The sequence below is a fragment of the Opisthocomus hoazin genome, chromosome W (assembly GCF_030867145.1).
Source record: "Opisthocomus hoazin isolate bOpiHoa1 chromosome W, bOpiHoa1.hap1, whole genome shotgun sequence".
In the NCBI taxonomy this organism is placed as follows: domain Eukaryota; kingdom Metazoa; phylum Chordata; class Aves; order Opisthocomiformes; family Opisthocomidae; genus Opisthocomus; species Opisthocomus hoazin.
The window spans coordinates 38,168,847-38,186,652 of NC_134453.1; the positions used below are offsets into that span (position 1 = coordinate 38,168,847).

The 17,806-nt window shown below is 40.8% G+C and overlaps 1 pseudogene; it reads left to right on the forward strand.

The window, feature by feature from the left end:
- LOC142365681 (putative bromodomain-containing protein 10) overlaps window positions 1-16,762 on the forward strand; it is a 41,200-nt pseudogene extending 24,438 nt beyond the window's left edge.
- Window positions 16,763-17,806: the final 1,044 nt, after the last annotated feature.

Consider the following 17,806-nt stretch of genomic DNA (forward strand, 5'->3'; position numbering starts at 1 on the left):
CGTGCTACTTTTCCAGCAGATGTCGGGGTGGTTGAAGTCCCCCAGCAGGATGAGAGACTGCGAGCACGAAGCCTCCTGCAGCTGGAGGAAGAAGGCTTCATCAGTAGGCTCCCCTTGATTGGACGGCCTGTAGTAGACCCCAGCCACAAGGTTCCCATTGTTGCCTCTGTCTCTGTTTCTTACCCATAGGCTTTTGACCCGTTCATGACTATTCTTCAGGGACAGCTCTTCACACTGTATCCATTTCTTGATGTAGAGGGCGGCACCTCTACCCCTCCTTCCTCGCCTGTCCCTTCTGAACAGCCTGTAGCCATAGACAGCCATACTCCAGTTATGGGATTCCTCCCACCAAGTTTCAGTAATAGTACCTAGGTCATACTTTTCTAGCAGCACGGTGGCTTCCAGCTCTTCCTGTTTGTTGCCCATGCTGCGTGTGTTCATGTAGAGACACTTCATCTGGGCTGTCAGCCGTGTCGCCTTCTTAGAGGAACATCCCTTAACTCCTTTGAGGTATTTCACGGGTGTTTCCCTGCTGGCTCCTACTACCTCAGGAGCCCCTGGCTCATCTTCGTAAGACTTCAAGTGTGCTGCAGTGTAGCCAGCACGTCTCAGAGCAACAGGCTGAGGGCCCTCGCTAGCACCCCGTCCCTCTGGCCTTGGTGTGTCATCCCACAGCTTGTCACGGGCAAGTCTGATATTATCCCTCTCCCCCTTCAAGCCTAGTTTAAAACCCTGTCAATGAGCCCCGCTAGCTTGTGAGCAAAGACCCTTTGAGAAAGGTGAATCTCATCTGACACCAGCAGTCCTGGTGCCATGTAGGCCATCTCATTATCGAAAAACCCAGAATTGTGGTGGTGACACCAGCCATGGAGCCACATATTAATAGGCTGGGACTGTCTGTTTCTTCCAGTGTCGCTGCCTGCAACTGGAAGAATAGAGGAAAAAAAATAACCTGTGCTCCAGATTTCCTTACCAACCATCTCAAGGCCCTGAAGTCTCTTTTGATCGCCTTTGGTCTACGTGTTGCGGCTTCATCGCCACTCACATGGAAACGCAGTAATGGGTAATAGTCCGAGGGCTGTACCAAGCTAGGAAGTTTCCTAGCGATGTCCTTAACCCAGGCCCCAGGGAGGCAGCAGACTTACCTAAGAGGAGGGTCTGTCTGGCATTTTGGACCCTCGTTCCCCTCAGAAGGGAGTCACCTGCAGCTACAACCTGTCTTTTCTTTCTCATGGAGGTGGTTGTGATATAGGGGGTTAGGCCTTTCTGACCTTGCTAACACCTCAGGTGTAGATGGACTTTCATCCACATCTTCCATTGACTGGCCTTCCACATCCAGAGCCTCATACCTGTCGTACAGAGGCACATGGGAAGGTGAGGTGGGCAAGGAGGGGGTTCGCCTGCTGCCCCGAGCGTGGACTTGCCTCCATTCACTTCTTTCCTTTAAGCTACTGCCTTCAGCCTGGTGGGAGGAGGATACAGGATCCCCTTGACCTTGTTTTTTTCTGGTGGCTGTTCCAGTTTCTGTCTCAAGGAGGGCAGAGAAGTCTCCTTTGATTGCCTTTGGTCTATGCGTTGCAGCTTCATTGCCACCCACATGGAAGCACAGTAATGGGTAATAGTCCAAGGGCTGTACCAAGCTAGGAAGTTTCCTAGTGATGTCCTTAACCCAGGCCCCAGGGAGGCAGCAGACTTCCTGTCCTGGGTTTGGCCAGGACAGGGTTAATTTTCACTGGAATCCAGGAAGGGGCACCTGGCCAAACAGAACAGGGTATTCCATACCATGTGCCGTCATGTTGGGTTCCGGTGGGGGGGAGCGGTGCGGCGGGAACTCACTCGCAGCTCGGGAGCATGCGGCGGCGGTCCAGTCCGGGAGAGCGGCTCTGTGGGTTGTGCGGTTTGTTTTGTGTTTTCTCCTTATCTGTATCGTTGTTGTTACTGTTCCCTTTGTTTGCTGTTCTGTTAAACTGCCCTTATCCCAACCCACCAGTTTCTGCCTGTTTCTTTCCATTCTCCTCCGCACCCCAGCGGGGGGAGGGGCGGCCGCGTGGCGCTTTTGTTGCCGGCCGCAGCCAAACCATAACACTTCCCTATGAGGAGAAACCAAAGTCTTCACAGATTGTTGGATTATCACATAGGAGCTCTGTCACAGAGCTAAAGGTAGAGCCAGTATTTCAGTTAACTCAGGCATGAGATCATCGTTCCCCTCCTAGCTATCTCTTTCCTTACTCAGTTCACTCTGTTTCTAACTCTGCAGCAACTGATGCATGAATTCCATGGACAGTATCCTTTTTTGCTTTATACTTCTGATTCATCCTCAGTCCATGGTACATTGAATTAATCTGGGGTTATGTAGGAAGAGGAAAAGAAAAAGCCAGGTTTAAGATTGGCTATACTCATTGACTATAACTCATTTAGCTGTATACCTTATGATTCAGTTATAATTATATCATTGCTTCTTTTTTTCAAAGTGCTTGACTTTCTAAACTTGTCCACTTATGTAAAATAACAATAGTATAGTATCACAGTTTGTGGGCTTTCTTTTTTCCTAAAGGAGTGTGAACCATTGAGGGTAATCCAGTTAGCATTTTTATGGTTCATTAATAATTTTTGGTGTTTTATTATTAGAGGTATGTCCTGTGTATATAGAATCTAATAGTTACTCATAGTGATAGCATAATTATTTAAAACTTTACTTGATAAATGTAGACACTTTGTTTGAGTTGCTATATTTTCCTAACCCTCTGAAATGTACACAAACTTTGGAAAATTGTAACTGCATTTTTGCAGTTTCTCAAATTTTGATATCTTACTAAAAGTATCTGTCCTATATTTTAATGTTGAAACATAACAGTTACTCCTTGGTTTATTTGTTTGAATTTGTCCAAACTTAAAACTCAGTGTGTTATTTAAGTCAAAATACATTGTGGTGAATTAATGAGTTTTTGATAAAACCAAAAAGTAGCAAATATATGTTAATGACGTTTTTGGTTTTGTGTTCTGTTTGTGTTTGACTTTACTAAAAGATTCCAACGTTTTCAGTATTAATGAAAATCCTGAAGATGGTTTTTTCCTAGCTTGTAGTATTCACTGCATTATTTTCTTTAAGAAAATGCTTATGTTTTGAAATGGAAACTATCAGGCAGATATGTGTGTTATATCTAAAGACTGAATTATCTTCTAACGAATTTGCTTTCAAGAAGTCCTGGATATTTTTATGCATTTATGTATAAATTGCTTTAAGAATATAAAAAAAAGGTGGCCTAGAATAACATGTAGTTTACAGATTATTTTTTTAAAAGTAATTGGGAAGGGTCTCCAAATGTCACATTATCAAGTGTTTGAAGTGTTTATGTGGGTTTTTTTGTGGTTTTTATTGTTGTTGTTTTTTTGTTTGGTTTTTTTCTTTTTTTTTAGCTTATTTGCACTAATCTTGATGACCTCAGGGAATTAATCACAAAGACTGAGAATGAACTTGCACATCTGGAGGACATGAAAAAGAAATCGGTATGTGACAAAAAAGAAAACTGTTGTATGGATATAAATCTATTCCAGTTATTTGCTGAGGCTTGTCAACAGAAGACTTTGTCTCATCAGTAATTGCATGGAGCCCCATAAGGTTAATGTCTGGAAAAGTTATATTTATTTTCATCATATCTTTATATGTAGTGCTCAATTCACAATGTTGCCATAAGTAAAATTGATAACTACATATCAGTGTTTTTGCGTTGCCCAAATAGAATGTGGGTAGCGGCAGTATCTTAGAGTTAATTCATTCCTATAAATCATGTGGATATTCTTTCTCAAAGCCAGATTCTGTTTAACCAAGCAGTGATGGGGTAGAGTTCTCACGTTTGCTTATGCAGTGCTGAACAAATGTTCTCATGCATTGACACTCTCGTGTCATTTAACATGATTCCTGACACATCCTCTTTTGCAAGCAATTACATTTGGCTTTTTCCTATTCAATTAGATGGTCCAAGAAAGATGTCCTTTCTGGTTCTAGATTAAAGATGGAAAATATTTTCATAACATATATTGGATCACCTCGTAGTTGTTTTATGACAATTGGTATCCAAGATAGGAAGTGGTAGGTGCCATGCCCTCAACTTCCAGCAGAAGCCATCCCTACCTTCTGGTCACATAGTCTGTTTACCTCCTTTTGCTCCTGAGCGGCTGCCATTTTATAAAATGACAGACATCATGTATTTTCACACTGCCCTGGCAGTTTTCAAACCAGCAGGACCAGCCACCCCTTCCAGTTTACTTGTGTATTGGCAAGGTTTTGGGGGGGATAGGGTGTGTGGCAGCGACATACCCATGTATTCCTTCCTAGAGACTGGAGATGCCCAGCATCATGATGGTGAGAATACAGAGACTGATAATGGGAATTATATTTGTATTGTGATCCAACTGCATGTTGCAATTGCTATATTGTGTTTGTGTTGTGATTTCAGTATATTTCTATATTACTCAGCTAAATCAAAGTCCCATGCAATGTCAAATACCTCCAAATAAGTAAATTTTATATCAAACATTAAACCCTCATCATGTGGAATATCTAGAAGAACCTGGTCAGAGTGTATTGGACTCTTTAAAGGAGGATAAATGTGACCTGTGATCATTTTGTTCTTCCCTGAAGTGATAATGAATATAATGAAGTCTTGAAGTCTGTTCTTGACTAAAGCTTCTACTTGTGTCTATTCAGCCCATGAAACAATTGTTTCTTCATAGTTTGTTCAGTGGCCATATCTAGTTCACATTCGATTTTTCCCTATATAAATCAAGAATGCCTTATTTACAGGCAAGTAAGTCTCCTCAGCTTTATCAGCTTCTCCTTTTTACTCTCTAGTTAATTTTCATGAGTTTTTTTATTCTGTCTTGTTTTCATTCATCCTATTCTTTGCTAAACATAAGATTCCAATCTGACCAGGTAATCTGTGGCCAGGTTCTTTTAGATATTCCTCATGTGTAGAATTTAATTTTTAATACCAAATGTACTTATTTGAAGTTATTTGATGTTACATGGGATTTTGATTTAGCAGAGTACTGAAAGCACAGCAATGTACTGAAATCACAAGTACAAATTACACTTAGAAGAGTATACCAATCATAGCATACAGCTGAATCACAAATATGATTCTCATCACCAGTCTCTGTATTATGCTCACCTTCATGATGCTGGGTGTTCCCAGTCGCCAGGAAGCAATATGTAGATTGAAACCGGCTCAAGCCTGTTGCTCCCTTCAAAGTTATTTTTGTTCATTGTTTTGTTTTATACACTATTTTGAGCTGAGCCATGTATATACCCCCCCATGCTGGTCTGGCTAAGGAGGACATATATTTACATTCTTTATATTAACTCAAGGATGAACAGTTACACAGCCATTTATTTCATTTAACTGATATAACCAATTGATTTGCTCAACTGGTTGACCTAGTTTACCCCGGTTGAACCACCCAACTGATGTAGTGTTTAACTAGAACAAAGGCCATCCTCTGGTCCCCTTTGTATTGAGATAAGTTCATCTTGCTTTGCTCTCTACCTTCTTCCCTAACCTTCATGAGTTATGACATAGCCCTTGCCTAGCTCCTCACAGTCTTTTTCCACTGTAGGGATTCACTGATTGGTCATATAATCACATTGTTTATTTTGGCTAATTTGTTTTTTGATATGATACATTCCACTAATATTATGCAGTATATCAACTCATTCTACAACTCTCTATGAAATGTTATACGTGGTCTTTAAGAGTAAAATAAATCTGCATCATCAATATTGGTTTACACACTCACAGCTAATTCTGTCGACTGTTGACACTAACAAGCAATATCAAATGCCTAATTAGGCTACAATATACAGGCAGGCTATTTTCTAAAACAGTATTTGATGGAAGCTTATCTTCAGTATGTTACACATGCACTATGACCAGGCCACAAATGGGGGGATATTAGAAGACAATTTCCTGACTTCTGTTTTCAACATCAAACATTGTATGGTAACATGGTACCATTTTCCATATAAAAAAATCTGGGGTTTGTAACTTTAATTAAAGAATGAATGAATAGCCATTAATTCTGTTCTGTAACATCTAAATGATTATTCATAAAAATAAGCAGTGGCTCAAATCTTCAAATAAGCATGCAGCTTGATATTGTACAGTACACAGTGGGCAGACATGCTAGGAACAGGTAGAAAGGAATTTGTTTCACTAATCACAGAGAGCACTGTTGCAGACTGCTGAAAGAATGCCATATCAGGCCTGGATCAGTATTTCCTGCCCTAAATTTCTGTGCATGCTGAAATACAGATAGCTATTAAAGAACAGAGCTCTACCAAAAGCTAAAGATGTATATAAAAAAGGTTCCTAAGTCTTGCTTCTTTTTCTGCTGCAGAACCATACTGTCTCCTGTCTTGTCAGAGAGGTTGTTAAAACAAAATCATCAGTGAAGTAAAAATGCACTGAATTGGTATAATGACAAAATCATTATAACCTACATTATCTGGTTGGGTAGCTGCCCATATATATGTGTTCTCTCATTTTTGTGAGTGACTTGATAATAAAGTTTTTAGAACAAATATTTATAAGGCATACATGTATAAGAATGTAAAACGATGTGCTTCACAGCATTATATTCACTGTGTTGTTTTTTTTTTAACATCTCATATTGCCTGTCAGGAAGAAGCAAGTGTAGCTGCTCTGCAAATTTAGGTGAGCTGGGAGCTGAGGGTGACAGTAAGGCAGGGGCAGTGCCCTCACCAATAGGGTACACTTCCACTGCACCAGAGGAAGAAGAGCAGAGAAGGTCCAGTAATGGTAATCTGGGTCAATCACGGTCCAGTTATGGCCAGGCAAGTTCAGAGTGATGAGACAGGGCCAAGGTCAATCCAGGTTGGGGTCAGTAAGGTATGCTGCTGGGCACAGCGTACCTACAGCATAGCTCAGGCAAGACCCAAGAGTGAGACCCTGAGCTTAAACGCAGCCCCGAGCAAAAGGGGGAGGTCTCTGCCAAGGCATCTCCCAGCACTTTCTCACACATTAGTGATTTTCCCAGCAGTCTGATCCCAAGATACATGGTTGCACCATATCAGAGCTGCCCTTGAACACACGCATCCAAACCCCAAGGAGCAGGGGCAGGGGGAGGGTGCAGAGCCCATTGGTTCTCTCAGGGCCCCGACAGCAACTATTTAAATGAATAGTGTGGAAAACTGTATGCTGTGCATGCACAGTACTCATTTTTTTCACAATGTTTTTTATCCTCAGTCAGTCTTTCCAGTTTTAACAAAGCAAGAATTCTTTACGGATGATTATACATGCTAAATTTTAGTTTGGAAAAGAAAACAGTTTTTAATTGCAAGACTGAGTTAAAAAACTAAAGGTTTTTACAGCTGCAATGTATTCCTTACTCCATAGTCTGTTACTTTATAAATGGCCTATTTACAGATCTTTCCTTTTAAGAACTTTTTCTAGAATTTTGGATGAGCAAAGTGTAATGCAAATTGTGTGTGTGTGAATCCTGAAAATGATACCAACCTTTGTTTTTCTAAGGGTCTATATGAATTATGTCACTTGTACATTAAATGAAATAGTTATACAGGGTTTTTTAGAAATATCTTTTTAATATTAACTTTTGAAGCTTTGCATATTTGATTGTCTTCCTTGATCTGAAATGTCTACAACATATATTAAAGTGACTCATATAAGCAATTTTAAACATGTGGTATAATTGTTATCAGGGTTCTATTCATTTCTAATTTTGAGCAATCTGAAAAAGTAAACATCTCTGCACTGTTGCTTTTATAAATTAGTAAATTATCTCTTTGCACTACACAAACTGTAGAGTATTAGGTTTGCTTTATGAAGGTTGATAATAGACATTGTGAGACTTAATATTGTTCTAGTCATTACTTTTCTACGTTGTAAGTATACCAAGATTGTTGTAGGACTACTATAGTGTGGAGTCCTGGCTGGACGAGAGGGGACATAGTTTGGTGCGTTGAGCAACCCAGGTTCCGATCCGGAAGTGAGCCTTGGGAGCGGCTGATACGGAACCCTGCTGGGAAGGCAGAGCGACGAGCTCGGGACACTGGAGCAGGGGGAACGTCACCGTTTCCTGCCACACTGTCACTTCCTTCCTGCCACGCTGTTGTTTCCTGCCACAGCACTGTTTTCACATCGAGATGCAGCTCTGCACCAATCACAACGAGTTGCAGTAGTTTTGCCTATATATGGGTTGGGGTTTTAACCATTCAGATGCTGTAATAGTTTTGCTATATAAACCTTGTTTTGCTGACTAATAAAGGTTGAACAATCATACTCACATTGGGGTCACATCGTTACAACGGATCCGTAACCCACGCCAACACTATGGTATAACAAGCTTCAGATATAATGCAATGCTAAATGTTATTTATGTTTGCAGGGAAGATGGTACCATCGAAAACAAGCTGTAAAGGAATTATATAGTACATTGATATGACTACTTAATGAACTGTTACCATAGGAACTAAAACTAATGAAAGCATTTCAAAGAAACAGGTAAATAGCTGCTCTTTTTAACAATAATACAAGAAATTTGAAACAAAACCCAACTCCTTAGTTTTAAAAAACGGTCAGTCTTAGCTGGCTTCTAAAATAATGGTAATGAAGATATTTTGCAAAGAGAAATGATATCTAAGTAGCATTTTAGTCTGAAGAGGTAAATGTCATTTTCTAGAACAGATTTACTGATTACAAATAAATTTGAGATTTAACTCCTGGGGTTTTTTTTCCCCATGATGCTCTAGAATCCCTAAGCATGCTTGTCTCAAGTTATGCCATATCATAATCTAACTGTGGTTAATATTGCTTTGTTTGATGAGAAATTCCTGAAAAACAGTATTAAAAAACCTGGACCAAGTCTTCTTACAACTTTTTAAGTCAGTCTGTGGTATTAAGTACTATCTAAAATTACCTGAACTGGTCATTAACAACCTCATAAGAGAACTAGTTCTTAAATTGCTATTTTGAGAGTCTTTCTAGTTTTGTAAATTAGAGTATATCTGGGATCATGTGCATCAGACAAACATCAGTGTAGCAGTGATAGGATTAAAGCTAGTTAAGATGGGTAATATCAGCAATGAAGATGAGGTGAGGACTAGAACCCAGATTCAAAGCCCTTTAAAAAGTACATATGTTGCCACTGCATCTTGAAGCTTGTGCTACTGTTGTCTGTTAGCTAATGTCACACTCATCTTCGAAGGAGGATCCAGGGAACTACAGGCCAGACAGATTAATAACTGTTGGGAAGGCTATGGAGTAAATCCTCCTGGAAGCCACTTCTAGGCACAATAAGGACAAGAATGTGACTAGGAACAGCCATAGTGGATTTACCAAGGGCAAATCACGCCTGACCAACTTCATTGCTTGCTACGATGAGATGACTGGCTCTGTAGACATAGGAAGAGCAGTGAATGTTGCATACCTTTGGCCTTCGACACAGTCTCCTATAGTATCCTTAGAGCCAAATTGGTGAGGCATGGACTGGATAAGTGGACGATAATGTGTGTAGAAAATTGACAGGACTGCTGAGCTCTAAGTGTCATGATCAGCAGTGCAAAGTCCAACTGGTGACTGGTTACTACTGGTGTCCCTCAGGGATCAATACTGGAGCCAACACTATTGCTTGTCTTTATTAATGACCTGTATAATGACTCAGAGAGCATTCTCAGCAAGTTTGTGAATGACACCAAATTGGGAGGGGGTGGTCAATGTGCTGAAGGGCAGAGCTGTTATTCAGAGGGATCTGGATAGGCTGAAGAAATGGTCTGACAGGAACCTCAAGAAGTTCAGCAAGAGGAAGTACTAAGTCCTGCACCTTGGTTGGAATATCCCTATGTACTAGTACAGGCTGCGGGCCCACTGGATAAAAAGCAGCTTTCCAGAAAATGACCTGAGGGTCCTGGTGGGCAACAAGTTGAACGAGAACCAGCAGTGTGACCTTGCAGCAAAGGAGGCCAACAGCATCCTGGGCTGTACTAGTAACAGAGTAGCTAGCAGGTCCAGGGAAGTGGGCCCCGATGGGATGCACCCCCAAGTGCTGAGGGAGCTGGCAGATGTCATTGCTGAGCCACTCTCTATCATCTTTGAAAGGTCCTGAGGACTGGAGGAAAGCCAATTAGACTTAGCAGGGAGTTGGTCTAGCGACCTCCAGAGGTCCCTTCTACCCTAAATATTTCTGAGATTTAAGGATGTACCAAACCTCATTTTTACTGTCATAGTGGTTGAGTTCAGGTCCAGGCTAGAATCTATATTCTGTCCTAGACGGTTTTCTAATTGCTAGCATCTCTTCACCGTTTTCTTAATGAACCTCTCTGATGACATGTTTGCCACTGTGTGAGCTCTGTAGTTCACTGTATTTGTATGCTAAAATACCACTAGATCTCATCTGAGCATTGATATAGAAGAAAGAATAAGGGAGAAAGTAGCATTGTGTGACTATAAAGGTAAATATCGTGTCATGGTGGATATTATTTCTCAAGAGTGTTCAAATGGAGTGAAGTGCCTACGTGCTTCTATCTTCTGCACATTCCTAATGGATTATGAGCTTCTGGAAGTGAGTGGCAGCTATTTTAGTGGCTGAAAAATGAGGAAGATTTTTACCAAAAAAAGAAACATTACGGTCATCTAACTGGACCAAAGACACAATGCATTCCTGAAAGCAAGAATTGCTTATTTTTCTAGATGAAGCTGTCTTCAGAGAAAAGAACGGATTTGTAGATTTCTTACATATGTAACTGTATTGATTAGGGTATTAGTTATCATAGTGTAAGATTAAAAGCAGGAAATGGAGACAGGAAAGTAGTGATGGGTCAAATTTTACTCAGTCTTGTTGCTTATTGTTAAAGGACTTAAGAGGGTAGAATTTCATTTCAGTGAGGGAAGACTTTTAGACACTTGAATATAGCTACCCTGCCCATTTTTAAAGGGCATAGGTTATTGTAGGCTGTCTTTTCTGTTTGAAGTTTTTGTGGAGAGAAACTTACAAATAAAAGAATGAAAAAATTGAGTATTGTTCCTCAGTAAAGTTAGTTGTTGTGTGTCATCATTTTCAAGGTCTCGATTAAAGAAAGACTATGATAACTTTCAAAGACAGCCAGACCATGATAAATTTACCAGACAATTGTGGAGTAATGACAAAAGTGAGGGTGATGCTGGCAAGGAGTCTTCTGAAGTAGTAACCAGTAAATCTTCAGAGTGTGTAGAACATAAGGATGTTTCCAAAAAAGATCACCTAGACTTTGGTAAGTACTTACTGAATTTTAATAGCCTGGACTTGATTCAAGGGCCTATCAGTTTTTTCATGCATGTTTCCATCATATATTTTACGTTAATTATAGTGTAAGCATGGTGGGTTTTGTGATGCACTTCGGATAGATGGTAGACCAAGAGAAAGGGGCAGAGATGACCTAGATGATTGATTTGCTTAATTATTTATGTAGTAAAGTAGTAGGCCTGCTCAGAAGAATTTACATTAAATCAGCTGTAGCTTAATTTGTCAAAAAAAGTAAGATACATTACAGATGATTAATGCTGTCATCACCTCAGAAACTGTTCTTGATAGCCGTCCTGACAAATGTTTATGAACTAGCACTTTGCCTTTATCTGAACATTGTCAAACTGTCATATAGGTGTGTCAACTGTAAACTTGTAAAACACTTAAAATTTTTATTATTTTTGCAGATGAAATGGAACTGTTAGAGATGGTTTTACCTACAGGAAAAAACAGACTTCTAAAAGGAGACTTGACTTCTAAAGAAATATATAAGATGCTGCCCAAATCTGTTAAATGACAGTCCAAGCAGAACAGTTATCTGGATGATAGCACAAATGAGCTTTCACCAAGAAAGCAAGCTAAGTTGAGCGCTACTGAGGCTATAGTCCAGAGTTCAGAAAGTGGCATGCAGACAGACAGTTGTTTGACTGAGCTAAAACAATTTGAACAACCAACTCCAGAATCATTTTTCCTGTCAGATCCTGCAACATCAATATCAAACTTTCTGAAAGGGACCAAACCCATCCAGGCCTTGCTTGCCAAGAGTATTGGAAACAAAGTGACATTAACAAATCAACTGCCACCTCCCCCAGGCATAAATGTATCTACTTCTGAAAAAACAGTTATATCACCTATGGAATCATTGCCAATAAAACCAGCACTGCCTTGCTAGACCAGTCCAAAAAGTCCTTTCCAAACAGCATACAAAATGCCAGGTAGCCATTATGTATCAAGAGACCTTCACAACAGCTCAATGAAAATTCAAATGCAAGCTGTGATTGACCCTAAAACTGAAGAAAAAGTCATGCAATAAGTCATGCAACCTAAGAATTTTCTTATTCAGCAGAATGAAGGAAAAACTATATCAGAGAATGCCGAGTTTCAGCATCCGTGCAAGGACAGGAATGACTCTCACACACATTGATACGATGCACAGTCGGATTCCTTTATTATTCCGCTTGTGCGGTTATATACATTTTCCATATCTGTACACGCGATTACGCTTATTCGGATAGGCTACAGACATAAATCACACGCTGTTCACACGCCCCACATTCCCTTATGATTGGTAACTATGCACTAACTCCAATAGCAACAGACTGCCTCCACGTCCTTGAACACATCTTGTTTTTGCTAACCCACATCATGTGCACTGTCAGAACTTTCTCAATGGCTATTCTTAGCTGTCTTTTCCAGCGGCCTGTTCAGTCATGCTGTTTTGCTTAAGCGGCCTAGTCGTGCTAACTCTCAAGCTACATCGACCCCAACAGGAGAACATTCAGTCATGGCAACAAAAGTCTCCTGAACTGCACTGTACAACCTTCTCACAAGCAGCAATCGTCAGTGTTTCTTTAACACCTATCCTGGTAACACCAACTGCACATGCTACCAATACACTGCCTAGTACAATTTTTAACAAGCATATTATGCATGTGTCACAGATAACTAGTCCTGTGAACAGACTGCAATCATTGCCTTCTATAAACTCAACAAGTAACTTATTATCATCAACAATTACAATGAACCACAGTGAAAATGACAAAGCCAAGCCTACAGTTTCAGCTGCCCCATTCCCTGTATCTTTGGCTTTACCCACTGTTTCTACAGGTAGTCAGCCTTTTACATCACCAACAACATTAAGCGGATCTACAAATACTACTTCTTCCTTTCATAGTCTCATATCACAGAAGACCAGTGACTCCTTTGAAGCTAAGCAAGAACTAAAAACAGTGTATGTAAGAGAATCACAGGCTATTATGGTCACAACATGAGGTGGGAACACAGGAATTGTTAAAGTACAGACAAATTCAGACCAGACTGCAGCTAATAGTTTATCTCCTAATTCAGCTTTTACTTATGCACCTCAACTTAAGGCATTTTTGGTGCCCAAATCCACAAAATTATCAACCTCTACTCTTTCATCTGTAACAACAGCCATGTCTGATTTTCCAGTTTTCGGACAAGCATCTGTTTCTGTGTTTGCCACCTCAGCAGCTACTTCTTTCAACATTCCATCTTTTCCTGCTGGCTTGAATCAGATAATGGGGAAAAATTTCAAATGTATGTTAGGGCAGCTTCCTCATGGGGGCATTTTGAATCAAACAGAGAAAACCTGTCATGTATCCTCTCCTACTTTCTCAGCCCCTCTTTCCTTGACTAGCACTTTGATGTCAGCAATTCCAAGCAATTCTGTTAATGCAATTAGTGTTGGACAGGATAAGACTGGCATTACCCTAAATTCTTCAATGCAGCAACAAGGTGATACTAAAGCTAAAAAACATCCCCTTATACAGTCTGAGATTAGTACAGCAACAAATGGTGATGTAATCAGTGGTACTCCAAAAAGTTATGTTAGTAAAAAATCCACCTATTTTGTCTCCATATTGACTACAGGAGTCAATATTATACCTTCTCTATCTTCCACTGATGTAAGTGCTCAGAAATTAGTTTTTCTTAATGCTCCACTTCCTAGTGGTGCATCAAACACTAATCTAGTTGTGGAGTCATCAAAACAGAACCTCCCTTCTTCCCTAAACAAAACATTTGTTAGTGCCACAGAACAGCCACAGTTGGTTTTGATCCCATCTACAGTAGAAGTACCAATAAAAAAAAAATCATCATCTAATGTGGCTCAAGTAAAAGATGTGAAAATTGGACTAAACATAGGGCACGCCTTTGTAAATACCAAAGGCAATGAACAACAAACTCCACCAACTAATATATTGCAGTCTGTCAATTCTAAGGGAGAAGACAAAAAGAGTATGGGTCTTAGTTTCTGTTTGTCAAGCAGTGGTAGCTTGGTTCCAGTACATTCAGGGTCTTCAGGTCAAAATGTTACATCACTGAATAAATCCATAGGTGTTGTAATGAAAGCTGCAACTGCCTTTACAGTAACAGCAGCAAATGTGTGTTTGGAATCTGTTTCAGTAACACCAAGTGAGACTTCTGTTGGGACACAACCTACTGTCTTGACTGATGGAAACAACACTTCAAAAATGAGGCTGGGTTTAGCTAAGCAACTGTGTACATTGAATATCAGAAATACTGTGGGTATATCAACTGTGGAAACAAGACATCTTTCTTCACCTGTGCTAATTTCAACTACACGACCAACAGTATCTCCTCAGAACTTATCATCTACTTTACAGTTTCCAGCTGTTAGCCTGCCTGGATCTGTAGCCATCTCCCCCAAAGTGATACATACAGTTCCTCACTTGATAGCAGTTTCAAATCTCCCCTCACTTCCAAAAGGCCAGCCACCCGCATTGCTTCAGTTTCAGTTGCCATGTATTTCAGCTGCTTTGCCATCTAATGCAGATGTTCACAAGCCTCAAACTATATCATCCTCTGCTTCACGAAATACAGGTAAAGTCATTAATTTTCCCAGATTTTCTTCTCTGCAATGCCAGCATATGTCTCCCAATATAGTGAAAGAAAGTCATACTTACACATGTGCTTCTGCTATTCAGATGTCTACAACTTCATCCTCTGTAACAAGCCAGGCAGGAGATCAATTGGATGAACCTTGCATTCAACAGAAAATAATTATTAACACCAGTATGCCTTTGTCACCTGGAACTGAGATAATGATTAATGGTACTCATTTTATTGTTCCATCACAAGGCCTTGGACCTGGCAGTCACGTTCTTCTCCTCTCTTCTAATACAAAGCAGACTCCTCTTCTTTTAGCTATTAACCATGGTCAAGGGGCTCAAGGTGTACCAATTGTTAATCCTGTACCCCTAAAGATGTTCAGCATGGCTTCACCAAGGGCAAGTCCTGCCTGACCAACCTAGTGGCTTTCTGGTACCTGGAGTACTGCGTCCAGCTCTGGAGCCCTCGGCACAAGAAGGACATGGAACTGTTGGAGTGGGTCCAAAGGAGGGCTACAAAAAATATCCGAGGGCTGGAGCACCTCTCCTATGAGGACAGGCTGAGAGAGTTGGGCTTGTTCAGCCTGGAGAAGAGAAGGCTGCAGGGAGACCTGATTGCAGTATTTCAGTACTTAAAGGGAGCCTATAGGAAAGATGGGGACAATCTTTTTAGTAGAGACAGCAGTGACAGGACGAGGGGTAATGGTTTTAAACTAAAACAGGGTAGGTTTAGGCTGGATATAAGGAAGAAATTCTTTACAATGAGGGTGGTAAAACACTGGAACGGGTTGCCCAGAGAGGTAGTGGAGGCCCCATCCCTGGAAACATTCAAGGCCAGGTTGGACAGGGCTCTGAGCAACCTGATCTAGTTAGTGGTGTCCCTGCTCGCTGCGGGGGGGTTGGACTAGATGGCCTCTAGGGGTCCCTTCCGACCCAAAACTTTCTATGATTCTATGATTCTATGAAAGATCACACTAGCACCCACTAATTCATTAAATTGGCAAACATCAAAACATCCTTTGAAGAGCTCTACAAAAATTGTGAACTCTTCTGAGTCTGCAAATGCTTTACCCATTGTACACACAGTGCCCCAAATATTGAATACTCCTTCTAGCTCATGTGCTTCACTATCAACAACAACACTGTCTATGTCTTCAGTAATAAAACCTCCAGCTAATATTTTAGTTGCAACTTCTTTGATTTCTGCCATGCACCCTGGGAACTCTCAGTTATCAAGTAACACAGTGTTTGCCTTAGATACATCTACCCCAAAACTGTTGGTAAGTCCGGAGGGAGCCATTCTGAATGCTATCAATACTTCAGCATCAAAAGCTTCATCACTGCCTTCTGTTGTAATGTCCACAAGCAGAAATCCTATCACTGCCTTTCCTCCTTTTCAGTCGTCTTGCCTAGATAAACCTGAAAAAGCTGCATACTGAACTTAGAGCAAATGAGCCACTTTGAAATGTTGAGGCATTCTTTTTCTCTGGAAGTGGTTGTTATAATTTAAACCATTTCTTATTTTGTTTAAAACATAGTGGATTTCTTTAAAAAATTGTTAGATTATGGATCTTTCCATTTACCTGTGGGGCTTGAGAGGAGGAATAATATATTCAGATTCAGTCAGAGTTATGCTTTCAGAGGGTTAAAATAGTCATGACATGAATTTGTATGTATTCCTGAATTCTTAACAATCTGTACTAAACTATATGTACAAAGAACTATGCTGTTTTATTCGTGTTTTGTTGACCCAATGTATAGGAGTTTTAAATTTTTTTTTTAGTGATTTTGGACCAGTGTACTGTTTGTCAACAATGCAGAAGAATCTGCATGTAATAAATCAAGGTGCTATACTGCTTTGTGTTGGTAATAGTTTGAAAGCGTGTATATCTGTTGCATTGTGGCAGAAAATACATATATATGCACATCTTTTCATTTAATGCAGAAGCATCTCACCATAGCTGGGTGCCTCTCTGAAGTGCCTGAAGTGCCTCTGCATGCGATAGGGAGCAAACAGAAGGAATTAGACATCTGTGTGCAGCTGCAGGGCTGTGATCTCATCAGGATCACAGAGACATGGTGCGATAGCTCAGACAGCTGGGGTGCTGCCATGTGTGGATACAGGCTCTTTAGGAAGGACAGGTTGGGAAGGCAAAGAGGGGGAGTTGCCCTTTATGTGACAAAGCAGCTGGAATGCATGGAGCTTTGTCTAGGGATGAACTATGAGCCAGTTGAGAGTTTATAGGGGTTAGGATTAGAGGGCAGACCGACATGGATGACACTGTGAACTGCCTGATCAGGAAAAAGTAGATGATGCCTTCTTCAGACAACTGAAAGAAGTCTCACATTCACAGGTACTAGTTCTCATGGGGGACTTGAACCTCCCTGACATGTGTTGGAAGGACAACACAGCAGGACACAAGCAAACCAGGAGGTTTCAAGAGTGCATTGATGACAACTTCCTAACACAGTTGATTGAGGAGCAAAGAGAGGCGCTCTTCTGGACCTCATACTTACAAACAAGGAAGAAATGGTTGGGGGTGTGAACGTTAGGGGTACCCTTGACTATGGTGATCATGAGATGGTGGAGTTAAGGATCCTGAGAGGAAGGAAAAAGGCAAATAGCAGGCTCACAACCCTGGACTTCAGGAGAGCAGACTTTAGCCTGTTCAGGGAGTTGCTTGGAAGAATTCCATGGAAGACAGTCATGGAGAGAAGAGGGATCCAGGACAGCTGGCTGATTTTCAAAGATCACCTCCTCCAGCTTCTGACCAGTCCATTCTGAAGAGCAGAAAAATCAAGGAAAGGCAGCAGGAAGCCTGCATAGATGCACAAAGAGCTCCTGCCTGAAGTCAAATATAAAAAGGAAGCCTACAAGAGGTGGAAGCAAGGTCAGG